This window comes from Tenrec ecaudatus, chromosome 11 (genome assembly GCF_050624435.1).
Source record: "Tenrec ecaudatus isolate mTenEca1 chromosome 11, mTenEca1.hap1, whole genome shotgun sequence".
Taxonomy (NCBI): domain Eukaryota; kingdom Metazoa; phylum Chordata; class Mammalia; order Afrosoricida; family Tenrecidae; genus Tenrec; species Tenrec ecaudatus.
Window position 1 is genome coordinate 80,283,364 of NC_134540.1, and position 13,578 is coordinate 80,296,941.

Sequence of the window (13,578 nt, forward strand, 5' to 3'; positions counted from 1 at the left end):
TGCCCCTTGGGTTTCAACCTTCCAAGTGTGTTTACAGGTAAGCCACACCTCGCAGCTGGGTGAGTGAGCCAGTCCCAACACCGAAGACAACTCCTTCTGGGGTCCCCAGTCAGGCATCTGTCTTGTGTGTGTGTGTGTGTGTGTGTGTGTGTACAAGTAGAATCCAACCAGGGAAGGCAAGTTTGGGCTTCCTCTCCTCTTAAAGTGCTCCAACAAGGACGGAGTTAAAAAATGGTCTGGTTAGGAAAAAAATAGATGCAAGGCGAGTAAATAAAAATACCCACGAGTAATTACCGGGAGGAAGTGACATTTGTATGTAAGTCACTTTTCTGATGGACAACAGGCCTGCTCTGCAGAGAGTGCCGTGGGAACGCTTCCGGAAGGCGGCCAGTGGCCAAGCAGCTATCGTGCCGCGATAAGAAAATCAAACAAAAAGGATGGGAGAGGCGACCGCAGCGGTCAGTCACTGGGGGCTGGAAGTTGCTGCGTTTCTTTTCCTTCTCGTGCCCTCCCCGCCGCTCGCAGTTTTCAGCAGTTGCTACTTTCTTCTTTCTCGGCGCGCGGCACCGCGTTCGGTCCAGCCTTTTCGCGGTCGCCCAGCAGCGCGCGCGCCAGCCAAGCTGACTATTCCCGGGCAACCTCTCGGTCCTTTCCCCGTTCCAGACCCCGGGCCGCGGACCTCCTACCACGCCCCCGGCCGGGCCCAGGCTTGGCCCGGGGTCCGGGCCGGGAGGGGCGGCGGGGGCGGCCCCGGCCGAGCCCTGGCGGAGCCGTGCCCCGTGCAGCCGCGGCGCCCCCAGGTGGGTCTCGCCGGCCTCCGCCCGCGCGCCGGGGGCCTGCGGCCGGCCCCTCGCGGCGTCACGGCGCGGCCGGGGGAGGAGCGGCGGGGGGCGGGGAGGAGGGGAGGGGGCGGGGGTTGAGCGCCGGGGGAGGGGCCGCCGCCGCCGCGGGGTTCGTCAGGCTGGGAGCCGCGGCGGCCGAGCGAGGCGGCGGAGAGGCAGGGCGGCCGGGCGGGAGGGAGCGCGGGCGGCCAGGCCTGGACGCGGCGGAGCCGAGGCGGCGGCGAAGGCTCAGGGCGGCCCGGGCCCCGGGCGGAGTACGCCGGGCCGCGGGAGGGGGCGAGCGGCCGCCGGCGGCAGCAGGAGGGCAGCGGCGCAGACAAAGAGCGGCGTCTCCACGGGCGGGGAACACGGCCGCCGCCGCCGGGACCCCCGCGCGCGCGCGCCGGCCCTCCGGGTGGCGCTCCGGCCGCGGCGCTGCCTTCCCCGCCCCGGGCGGGCGGCGGCCCGGCCCAACCCCTTGGCGAGGTAAGCGCCGCGGCCGGCCCGGCTCGGGCTCGGGGGGCTCGGGGCGCCGGGGGCGCCGCAAACTTGTGGCCATTCCTCGGAGTTGGGAGCGCGGCGGGGGCTGGCCGGGCGGGGCCGCGCCCGGGAAGGGGCTGCGGGGACCCAGTGCCCTTGCCCCTCTCGGCGGGGTCCCCCTGGCTCCGGCGCGGCCTGGGGCGCCCCCTGCCCCGCGGGAACTGCCGGCTCGGCACTTTCCAACTCCTCACCTTTCTTCCGGCCTCGTACCGGCGCCGGGGGCGGAGGAGAGGGTGCGGGGAGCCCGCCGGCCGAGGCTCCCGTCGGCCTCGGGAGGCAGCGCGGAGGGCGGCGCGGGCGCCGGGAGGAGTTCCGGGCGCTGGGTCCCGGGGAGCTGGGGAGCCCCGGGCCGACCAGGAGTGAACGGCCTCGGACCCGGCTGCGGGGACGTAGCTCGGGGCCGGGCGTGGGAGTGAGCCCTCCTCGGGGACACACGGGATCAGGGGCGGGGGAGGGGTGTTGGTCCGGGTGTGCGCGTCTTCGGGAAGAATAGCCCTGAGTTGCAAGGCTCCTTGCGCAGGGGACGTGGGAGGCCGAGCTCCGCCGGGAGAACTTAACAGTATTTATTGCAACTATTTATGAATTCCCGCACAAAGCTGCTGTCAGATCGCATAAGGGAAGGCCTCGCCCAGGCGAAGGGCGCTTTTGTGCCAGATTCAGGGTGTGAGTCCTGTTCCAGATGGACGTGGTTCTCTTTCAGCCACCTGAACCAAAGTTTCTCAACAGCCGTGCGCTGTTGGTTTATCCATGGCGATTTGACTATGAAGTGGTGTTGGACGAATTTGGTGTGACGTTTAAGGCTTCACTGTAACTTGCACAAGTTCAATATGCATGCTGTGTGGATGGGGCAGCGTTCGAGGAAAACAGAACAAAACAGCACTGTCGTTTGTAGGTAATAAAGATCACCTTGAAGGTCTGCAAGGGATGCTGGTGGTGGGGTCATTGGCTGATGACTAGCTGAAGACTAACGCTTTAACAGCTCCAGGAACAAAGCAGTAATGTGTCTCTCAGGCTGCCTATGCCACTTCAGACAATTCAGCTTGGCAGTTTCCCCTTCATTTGGCTTTGTTTGTTTGCCAACAGGTTTAAGGCTGATTCAGCCAAGTTTTCATCTGATCATTTGGCGTCTGCATCGTGGGGGCAAGCCTCAGTGCTGGGCCAGAAGGGGCCAAGCAACGGCAAGTCTGGCTCCTTCCATTGACCCAGAAAGAAACTGAACTGAACAAACCAAGTGGTTTGCTGGGGACTGGGGTAGGGAAGTCTGCGGTCCCTGCCCAAACCCTGCCTTCCAGAAGCAGATTCTGTGTAGGGATGAACATTGAGGTGTGTTTCTTGTCTTTTTTTGGGGGGCGGTGCTGGGGTAGATATGGTTGTCTGCAGGACTTGTTAGTATTTAAAAGTGAACAGGAATGGAATGAAAATGAAATGACCAGGTCTATCAAAACAGATCGAAACTTTGCTTCTGAACACACCCATCTCACCTACCAAGAGTTCCTGGATAGGAGGGTCAATAAGTAACAGGATTCAAGCTAGTGCATCTAAAGAGAATGATTAGCAGTGGTGGACTTGTGGAGAAGAAATATGGAGTGATTGAGTCAGTGGTTGTTGGGTGACCTGGAGTCCATTTCAACTCTGTGAGCCCCCAGGCCACAGTAGAACTGCCCCATGGTGTTTTCTTGGCTGTAATCTCTGTGGAAGCAGATTGCCAGGTCTTCCTTCCTCCCTCGGTCTTAGGACCCCCAACCTTTTGGTTATTAGCTGTGTGCCTAACCACTGAGCCACTGGGGCTCCTTGTTTGTGACAAGCTTGAAGATGTTGAACCATTTTCTGACAAGTGGGCTCTAATAGTGGTAAGAAGTGACTTGGGGGTGGGTGGAGAAACAGGTGACTGCCAGGCACAAACTTGCTACTACCTCACTCCCTCCTCTGGGTTGATTTGATGCAGTTTTGATTAAAGAAAGACAGTGGCAGATCTTCATGGTCTTGGGACAACTGTGTACTTCCTGCTGGAATTCAGGACTTTAAAGCCAGTGTTGTCTTGCCACTCTTCCTGGATTGCAGGCCTCACCTGGACTGGAGCTAGATGAGCACTTAACTGGGTCAGTCATGAAAATCAGGATGTAAATTTGGTGGGTAATTGACAGCTCCTTTAATCCCTATCCACTTTGGTGGCAGACCCATTCCTCTTAGGGGGTGGGGCTTGGCGAAAGCATGTTTTAAGTTGCTGTCCTCAGTCTCTAGGCTGCTGATGGCCTAGTACTTAAGGGGTTGGACCAACTACTAGCAGCTCCGTGGGGGAAGGCTGAGGCTTTCTACTCCTGGAAAGAGTTGTCTTGGAAACCAATGGGGGCAATTCTACCCTGTCTAACAGGGTAGCTGTGAGTTGAATCAACTCGCAGCAGTGAGTTTGATATTTTGAAACTTAGTTTCCAGGCTTCGGAGTTTTGCTTTCTAGTAAATTTTGGTCAGTTGAGGACACTGAACGGCTACATGCTTAATCTCCCTCCTCTGTGAGGCTGATTTACGTTTACCTTCTGTCTTACATGTATGGGGTGATTGAAGTTTTCCAGCAGATCTTACGTACACAGTGTTTGAGAAATGAATTCTCTATATTAAATGCACTAGAAATCTGCGTGTGCATAGGCTGGGTAATCTTTTAAAATACCTCAGACTTCCTGATTGCCTGGCCTGACCTGGAGTTCTTTTTTGCTTTTATCACTCCCATTAGCTTAATTTGCCCTGGCTGAACTTGGGCTGTGTGGCTGTATGGCAGTGGTTCTCAACCTTCCTCATGCTGTGACCCTTTCATACAGTTCCTCGTGTTGTGGTGACCCCCCAAACATAAAATTAGTTTCGTTGCTACTTCATAACTGTAATTTTGCTACTGTTATGAATTGTAATATAACTATCTGATATGCAGGATGGAGTAGGCGACCTCTGAAAGGGTCGTTCGGCCCCCAAAGGGGTCTTGATTCACGGGCTGAGATCGGTGCAGATGTGTCAGACAGGCTTGTGTTATACGCTGGAGGGAACTGGGCTTGTGGAAATGGGTCCTCCACTTTAAAAATGGGAGGCTTAAGACCTGTAGGGCTCAAGCTCCCTGGAGCTGCAGGGGAGGAGGGGCGGTGGGCAATATTTGGAAAAACTAGTTCTCTAAATTTGCTTTCTGCCTAAGAACTGAAAACTCCCACAACTCACCCCAAGAGCCTTAGGAGATAGTTTTTCCATCCAGAGTTACTGCTAATGGCACCTCCAGATTGTTTCTCTTTTGCTTAAATGAGTTACGGAAACACTTCACAGTGTGGTTTCAAAGGACCTAAGCTAAAAATGATACTATGTTACATTGTTAAATGCTTGAGCTACAGCTACTCAGAAGGAGGCCAAGGCAGCCTTTAGCGGGTTATCAGAAGTGTGCAGCTGAGGTAAAAATAGTTCCAGATTTCTTTAGGTCATTTAGTAGTTCAATTTTACAAATTAGTTTTTTTTTTTTTTTTGCTCTTCCTGCATTTCTCTCTGAACGCATCTCATAGTACTTATATTTCTGGAGGTCTAATTAACATTGACAAGATTTCTCAGCCTTTGCCCCAGCACCTCGCATTTATATTCACACTTACCAGGGGACTTCAAAAGTTCGTGGGAAAATGCTATTACCTTTTCATTCTGTCTCTCCACGAGTTTTTGGAACCTCCCCCCCCCCCCTGGCCCCTTACACCCATCTCTGGCATTGCCAAAAGAAAACACAAACACAACAAAAGCCAGCGCTGTGGAGTCCGTTTCACCTCTTGGTGAGCCACACACCTTTACAGAGTGGAACTGCACCCTAGAGTTTGTAAACTCGCAAGCTTTTAAAACATTTAAAACTTTTTATTGTGAATCATTGGCTTACGGAGTTGGTCATGGGTTGGACATTCAGCAATTCACAACATGGAGCTCCTTCTCATTCAGTGCGGTCTCCTCAGGGTAACGCCACTTATTTTGCTTCCTGGGTTCTCTTTCCCCATGCTTTCTCCTTGCCTAATAACGCCCCCCCCCCTTCACCACCACCCCCTCTGAACTTTGCCCTGGAGCAAGCCTGCTCTTTTGATCCCAACTCTCAGATTATTCTAAGGTGTGGACTTCCCTAGCTGCTATGAGTCTCTTGATAAACTTCTCTTGTTTGACAGAAAATTGAGTCCTGGACGTGAGTTCATTTTCAGACCTTCAGGGTAATGAAGGGCCCCTTAGTCCCCAGGGTTCCTCTAGTCAAGCGGTACTCCACCTTCCTCATGTCAGGACCCGTTCATACAGTTCCTCATGTTGTGGTGACCCCCAATGGTGAAATTATTTTTGCTACTTTATAACTGTAATTTTGCAACTGTGTGCATCAGGCGCCCCTGTAATAGGGTTGTTCGACTCCCAAAGGGGTTGTGACTTACAGGTTGAGAACTGCTGCTTGTCTCTAACTGACCGGTAAGCCTGGACTCTCCAGTGGTTTTGAGTTGTGTTTCACATTCTAGTCCCGCTCCATCCAGGACCTTCTGATGGGTGGTCCCTTCCAGAGCAGAGGCGGTAGCTGGGTACCATCTAGTTCTTCATGTCTCAGGTGCATAGAGTGTGATGCTGGTGTGGGCCATTAGTCCATTGGTTTACATTTTCATCACTCTTGATTTTATTTTCTCCAGACAGGGAGAAATCCTTATCACTTTTGATGGCCACTCATGAACTTTTAAGACTCCCAATCACCCTCACCAGATTAGAATATAGCACATAATCTTTATGGACTATGGTTTATGGTATTGACCTTACTATCGCTTGCAATCTCCCTAGACCATGGCCCTGAGCCCCCAGACCCAGCAGTGCAGTCCCTCAAGGTGTCTAGTTATAGCTATTATGCTAAATTTTTGTAACTTCACCACTGGTATGCTCCATCACATTCGTGGGCATGTTTGCAGCAAAGGTACATAAATAGCATGTACACTTACCTTCTGTCAAGTCTCTATGTAGTTTTGGCTATACTCACTTTCACTCACACTCATTCAGTGTGTCTACTTATAGATCATGGTTATTGCAGAACTGTGTATAGGACAATACTTAGTTTACATCTATGGCCTCTAACTAACTACTTAAGCTGAACTATTGTTGAGTTTTAAGATGATTTAGAGGGGTACTTTGGCTTAAGGTTTAAAGATTATTATCTCAGGACAATAGCTTCAGGTCTTAGTGTAATATCTGATACTCAACACATAATCATTAGCTAGATGAATATAAAATTTGAACCTTACAGGTTACTGTGGCTCTAGAAAACCCCGTGGGGTTGCTCCTCTCTGATCCCCATGAGTCGGGATCAACTTGACGGCAACCATGAGGAGCAACAACCAGGCTCTCACCTTGTAACGAGGGACCTGCAAAATCCCTGTCCTTGGGTGTATAACCTCTGTGGCATTTAGGGGAGACTGTGCCGGTGGGAGTGGGAGGCCTGGTGGCTTAGTGATTATGAGTTGAGCTGTGATCCACAGGGTTAGCAGCTCAAGACCGTCAGCTGCTCCACGGGAGAAAGAGGGGCTTTCTCTGATCATAAACAGTTGAACCCCGCAGGGGCAGCTCTACCTTGTCCCGTAGGATCTTCAAGAATTGGCGTAGATTCGATGGCAGTGAGTATGGTGTTTTGGTTGTCAGTGAGATATTGAGGCAATAGGACGAATGGGTTAGTTTGTCTTTGGTAAATTCTCTGTCAAATGAAACATTTGTGTCCATGAAACTAAACATAAAAGAACCCCAGACAACCCCAAATATATAATTTTGTGGGCTTGCTGGGTGGTTTGCTTTTCAATAGATGAGTCTGTCTTTCCAATGTCAAGTCTGAAGCAGAACATGTTGAACGAAGTGCTTTTTACCCAGACCCGGGGAGTTCAGTATCATCCTATTTCTACCCTTTGTGTTTTCTAGTATTTTTAAGCAGAGAAGCTGCAAATGCACTCATAACTTTAAATTCTATAGATTCTTAAAAAAAATAAGTTTGGGAAAGTGGAATTGCTGGTCATTCATTAATAAATATTTTTAAAACTATGATGATGACACATGGGGGCTTCAAAAAGTTGGTGGGAAAATTCCATTATCTTCATTCCATTCTATGAACATGTTGAAGCTTGATGGCATTTCATACAAGTGCATCTGGGATAATTGATGACTTTCTCCATACTCTACCCTATTTACATGGTTAGAGTAACAGGGAAAAACTAGCCCAGCCCTCATTTATCTCTGAGAACATGGGAGCTCAGGGAATTTGTTGGAGATGACAGAGTTTGAATTTACACCTAACTGCTTCCACTTCAGCCATGTGCCCCTTAGCCACTGCTAAGCAGACATTAAAGACGCCACACCAAAATGTGCTGGGGATAGCTGCTTGTAATGTGACAGTCGGTAGAGCAGGATTTTATAGACCTTGGTTTTATGCTTCTGCGATGTCACAGATGGGTAAGGGGATCGCTGGGAGCAAATTCCGTGTGTCCGTTGCCTCCCTGTAGAGGAGCTCTTTCTGTGTCAGCGTTGTCCTGGTTATTCTCGTCCGTTGAGGAGTGTGTGTGTGCCTCTTTAGTATGTAACTGTGTGTTCTAAAGGAAGGCTGCTTATTTTAGGAAGTCCTGGTGTTTCCATTGCCCAGATCTGGAGTCTGTTTATTTGAGAAACGCCAGCCAGCTGTGGCTCCGGAGCTGTCAGAGTGAGGCGGGAGTGTGGGCTCCTTCTCTGGGGGTAAGTCAGAAATCCTCACTGCGAGGGTTCCTTCGTGGCGTGTGCAGACCTGTCTCTGTGCTCAGTGGATGACTGCAGGTCCCTCCTCATGTTAATAGATGGTCTTGGCCTCATTAGGGTGCCTTCCAAAGTAAGACCCCATTAAAACGGTGGCTTCTGCGAGGAGCTGCTGGCTTCGTTAGTTAGAGTAAAGGCAGAAAGAGCAAGGCACAGGGTGATGGTGATTGATTTTTGGAATCCCAATGGGGGCAGCCTTAGCAACTTTTCTCAAAAAGGATGCAGGGTGAGCTAATGGATTGCACTGGTCAGACAAAAGGCCAGGAAAGTTGCTCCAAGGGATTCTTTTTCCATTATGACATTACACCTGCTCATTCTTCGAAGCTAGGAAAGGCCTGTCTTTTTGAGAATCTCATTGAGAAACTGTCCACTGTCCACATTGCAGTCTGATCCTTGCCCTTTAAGACTTCCTCTAAGTCCTTAAAACTCAAAGAGCATTGTGCAGCAACACACTTTGAGTCCCCTGATGGTACCCGCACTGGCATTTTGACTTGCTGTGAACCAGACTGCAGAGTTCCTCAGGGAAAGGTTAGGGAGATGGACACACCCCTTGGGAAGGGTGTAGGCCCAGCTGGGGGCTGCGTCAAGAAGCCACCGCTTCACGGTTTGTGTATTTTTGCTTCGTCAAGGTTTCAGTGATTTTGTAGCAGCTCTTCCTAATTGACCTTCGTATGCTCGTCATCTCACTGCCAACGAGTCCATGCTGGTTCCTCGTGACCCTGTGAGTTTCCGAGACTGTACCTGTTTACAGGAATAGAAAGAGCCCCCTCTTAAGCCTCTGGAGCACCTGGTGATTTTGAAATGCCAACCTTGTGGATGAAGTGTGGCCAGCGCTTAACCACTACACCACCAGGGCTCCAGGATAGTAGTCATAGAGACCTTATAAGACTACGTAGGCATGGGGGGAATCACATCACCGTGAATGAGGGGGAGTGCGTGATGGGGACCCAATGCCCATCTGTAGACAGCTGGACATCCCTTGCAGAGGGGTAGTGGGGAGGAGATGAGTCACTCAGGGTTCAGTGTAGCAACAATGAAACTCAAAACCTTCCTCTAGTTCTTGAACGCTTCCTCCCCTTCCAATTATCGTGACCCCAGTTCTACCTTGCGGACCTGGTTGGACCAGAGGATGTACAGCGGTGCAGTAGGGATCTGTAAACACAGGGAATCTAGGACGGATGAACCCCTCAACACCAGCCGTGGGAGTGGCGACACCGGGAGGGAAGGGGGTGTAGAAAGGGAGAACCAGTCTTGGAGATCTATGTGTAACCTCCTCTCTGGGAGATGGGCGATGGGAAGGTGAGTGAGGGGAGATGCTGGGCAGTGTAAGATAAGATAAAATAATTATTTATAAACTATTAAGGGAGCAGGGGGAAGGGGAGAACTGGGAGGGAAGGAGAGGGGGAAAAAAAAGGAAACTGAGCTGATTCCAGGAACCCAAGTGGAAGGCGAATTTTGAGAATGACGAATGCAACAAATGTTTAAGGGTGCTTTGCTCAATTGATGTATGTGTGGATTGTGATAAGAGTTGTATGAGCCCCAATAAAAAGATTTATTAAAAATAAAAAGACTACATAGGTAAGAAACTTTGTCTTTGGTCAGCTTTTAAAGTGTGGTCACATTTGAAGTAGAATGAGCTGAGGCGAGAAAAAGAGTCTTGACTTAATTCCACTTAGGAGTGTGTCCTCTTACCATACGCAGATTCAACGGTAGTGAAGCTTTATTATTAAAAAAATTTGAATCATGATCAAATAGTAGAGGTGTGTGTGGAAGGTGTTGCACCTGGATGCATGTAGCCAAGTGTTAGAAGGCGTGGGAGGTGGCAGCTGCTGCAGTGCGTTGACCCACTGATGGCCAAGTGTTCTCCTGGGTACCGTGACAGTGCTGCATAGCTGAGGGACACCTGTGCACTCTGTGTCTTCTGCGAGCATGATGTGTCTGGCAGGGCCGATTTGAGTCTCCAGGATGATTATTTAAGGCAGGGGAGAGCATACACGACCCAGTTAATTTGTTAATTCATTCACATGAATTAGCTGAGATAATACTTTTCATTTTCACCCGAAACCCTGAATGTTCCAAACTGTATGTAACATCTCCCAACTAACTTGCCTTTTTCAGTCTGGGTGGGTCCTCCCTTAATTCTTCCTCATCATCCAAATCCATGGATGAATCCCTAGTGCTTCTCATCTCAGACTCTCTGACATATGAGTTCTGCTGAATTTTTCTTCTTTCCTGTGGACCATGGTAGTAGCTTTCTAACTGCTCCTGGCACTCTTTCCTGTTCACTACACTCGAATATTCAAACCTGGCCATAGCTCACACTTAGTGACTCTCCACCGCCCTTGGGTTCTTGGCCAAAGTCCCCAGCATGGCATGCGTGAACCTGTGTGGCTGGGCTCCTCAAACCTCCTCACTCCAACCCTCAGCTCCCCCAAACCCCATGAGCTAATAGACACCTCATGGCGGTGACATACTGAGTGACATTTTACTAACTGATAGTAAAATGTTTATTTTTTGCTTTTAAAGACAACAGGCTGATCCCCTATAATCATGGCTTCATTGTAACCATGCAGCCACAACTTTGTATCCACTACATTGTGCAGGACCTGCCTCTGCTTAGACGCAGGGACTGTGTGTGTGTGTTTCTCTGCCACTTCACATGATTGTCAAGAGTAGCACTGCCCATTGATGATTGTGTAACTCCACCAGATGGGATGAACAACAGAATTACACGCGAATGGACATACTGGAATGTGTAAAGCTATTAAAAAATAAAGAGTAGTGCTTCCCCATAATTTTAAATATTCTGGTAGCCACCAAAAAAAGATAGAGACGCACGATGGATTTTATTGTCATAAACTTTTTATCTTAATTACCATTCTGACACGCAACCAACATAAAAAGATATTTTGCATTCCTTTACTTGTACAAGGTCTTTGAAGTCTGGCATTAATTGAGATTTGCTGCACCGTCATTTTGTGTAGCTACATTGTCAGTGTTCAACAGGTTGAATGAGGTTGCCGTATTGGCGCATGCGGGCTCAGTACAGAACTCTGATTCGATTAACACTGTGTACATGTAGCTCATATTTTAACTGCATTCTGAATTATGGAGATTAAATTTCCAATGCAAAAAGTAGGGTTTTGGAGTATCTGCACTCAGCATCTTTCTCACATGTGCCAAGTTCTTGAACATCCCAGCTGGGGGTGCATCGATTCTGACTTGGTGGCGTCATGCGTAACAATGTAGAATTGTGCTGAGAGGATTTTCAGGGGCTGAAGTGCCAGGCTTTTCTTCTGAGCCTCCTCTGGTCAGACTTGAACACTCAAACTCTCAGCTGGCAGAGGAGTGCCTGAACCCTGGGGACTCGGGCCTCAGATTACACAGTTAGTGTGGTAGTTACATCATCTGTTGTCAATTTGAGACTTAGGAGTGGAGGGGTGGAGTTTAGCCTCTCCATTGGGTCACAGCTTGATGACCTCATTTGGAGGCACTAAGGAGATAAATAGCTTGCTGGAGGCGGGACACATGCTCACTCCCTGTGAGACATTACTGACAATGAGCCTGATGGAGCTATGCTGATGCATACAGAGCCCTGGGAGCTGGACGAGTCACGTGGAGACCTCCGTCAGCACTGAGATGCTTCTACCACCACGGGATCCACAAGACTTTCCACCCCCTGGCCTGTGATCTTCCTGCATTTGGCATTATTGCCTGGCTGCGTGAGTCTAAAGAGGAATTTATGGACTAGTATTGGACATACGGGCTAACATTGGACTTATGGACATGGCTGGAATGTTTTCTTAATGTACTCTTTGCTATACACATGAGTGTGTATGAATTTGTTTCTCTCGCTAACCTGGACTAACACAGCTAGACCTGGAATTCACGCTTGTGGCGTGTGGAGTCTGAGTCTCTACTTTCATCCACTATGTTAGGCTGCTGCCTCTATTAAGATGTATCTGCAAATACATAAGACAGAAACATAAGCATTTATTGTGCTATCCAAGCAGAGAAGCCGAGTATCACTCATAGTGAATGGCATTTGGCCATTCTGACTTACTCTAGGAACCTCTTATCCAATTTCTGTAGTAGGTACCTGCCCTTTGGACAGCAACATAACAGCCTGGAGGAGCAGGGCGTGGACTTTGGGCTGCTAACTGATAGGTGGGGGGGTGTAACTCATTGTCGGCTCCACAAGAGAAAAGCTTTGACAGCCTGCTTCTGTAAAGATAGAAGTCTAGGAAACCCCAGGGCGCTGTTCCACTTTGTCACATGGGGTCAAGATGGGTTGGAATCGATGCCATACCTCACTCCACCTCCACACTGGTCATTGAGGGGTGGCAGTTAAGGGGTTACAGAGCAGTAGCTTTGGTCCCCTTTGCTTGGTCTTGCTGCGCCCATCCCCAGCTCCTCCTCCCTTGCCTGCACAGAGTAGTGGGCATTGGCACCAGTTGGAGAACTTGTTAAAATACAGACCTTTGTCCCAGAGGTCTGGGGTAGCTAGCTCACTACCATCAAGTCAATACTGGCTGATAGTGACCCCTTTTGGGTGCCCGAGACACTAATTGTTTATGGAGGTAGAAAGCCCAGCTATCTCTTGAGCTGCTAGTGGTTTTGAACTGTCGATCTTACAGATTGCAGCCCCATGTGTAACCTTACATCACACCCCCAGGGCTCTGAGAGGTCTGGGGCAGGACCTGAGAATTTGCTTTTCAGAGTGATTCTATGGTGATTGGCTGCTGTTGATATGGACAGGACGTTCTGAGCCCCACTGCTGTAGGACTTGGTACACAGCTGAAAGCCTGCCACTATGCAGATAGCACCAGCTGAGCCCGGGTGATCAGCCACTTCATAAGCAGTGGCGCGGAGGTGACAGCACCTTGGTGGGGATTGAGGTAGCCGGAGTCATCATTTTTCCCCCACTCTGTACCTGAGCCTGTGCATCTTCTAATGATGGGTAACCTGAGTAAGATCGTTTCTAGCCGCTGCCCTTCTTCACCCTTTGAGTTACTCTTAGTAAGGTGAAGGTAGACGGGTCTTCATGGAAAACCTTAGAGCCAAACACAGTAGTAATTCCTTTTCTTTGTGCTCTTCCAATGCCCACAACGTCCTGCATGCTGTGATGGCTTTGAAAATCCTTTGCAAGTATTTTCAGAGTAATGGAGAGAGGCCAGGTCGTCTCAGTCTAGTACTCTTTGAAAACTCCTGCCCAAAGGGCCCAATGGGAACTTTGACTTTGGCTGTCATTCCAAGTGAGCTCTCTCATGGGCCACAACATTCTCAACCTAATGCCCTTCCATGTTGGGAGGACCCTTGAATCATCAGCAACCCTCCTCCAGAGCACACAGAGCTTAGATACCGAAAACTGGGGTCTTCTGGGAAAGCTTCCATTTGTTCCAAGCCATGGGGAAAACTGGTTTGTTTCCAT

At 50.0% G+C, this 13,578-nt stretch overlaps 1 protein-coding gene across 2 annotated transcripts in view; it reads left to right on the plus strand.

The window, feature by feature from the left end:
• Nucleotides 1–666: 666 nt before the first annotated feature.
• NCK2 (NCK adaptor protein 2) overlaps nt 667–13,578 on the plus strand; it is a 168,030-nt gene continuing 155,118 nt past the window's right edge. The window contains exon 1 of one of the 2 annotated variants that reach the window (XM_075563349.1): nt 667–800. The gene's annotated coding sequence lies outside the window, so the exon portion shown is untranslated. Of the gene's footprint in view, nt 801–995; nt 1,308–13,578 lie in introns of those variants that run through there. The other variant, XM_075563348.1, reaches the window with a different exon arrangement.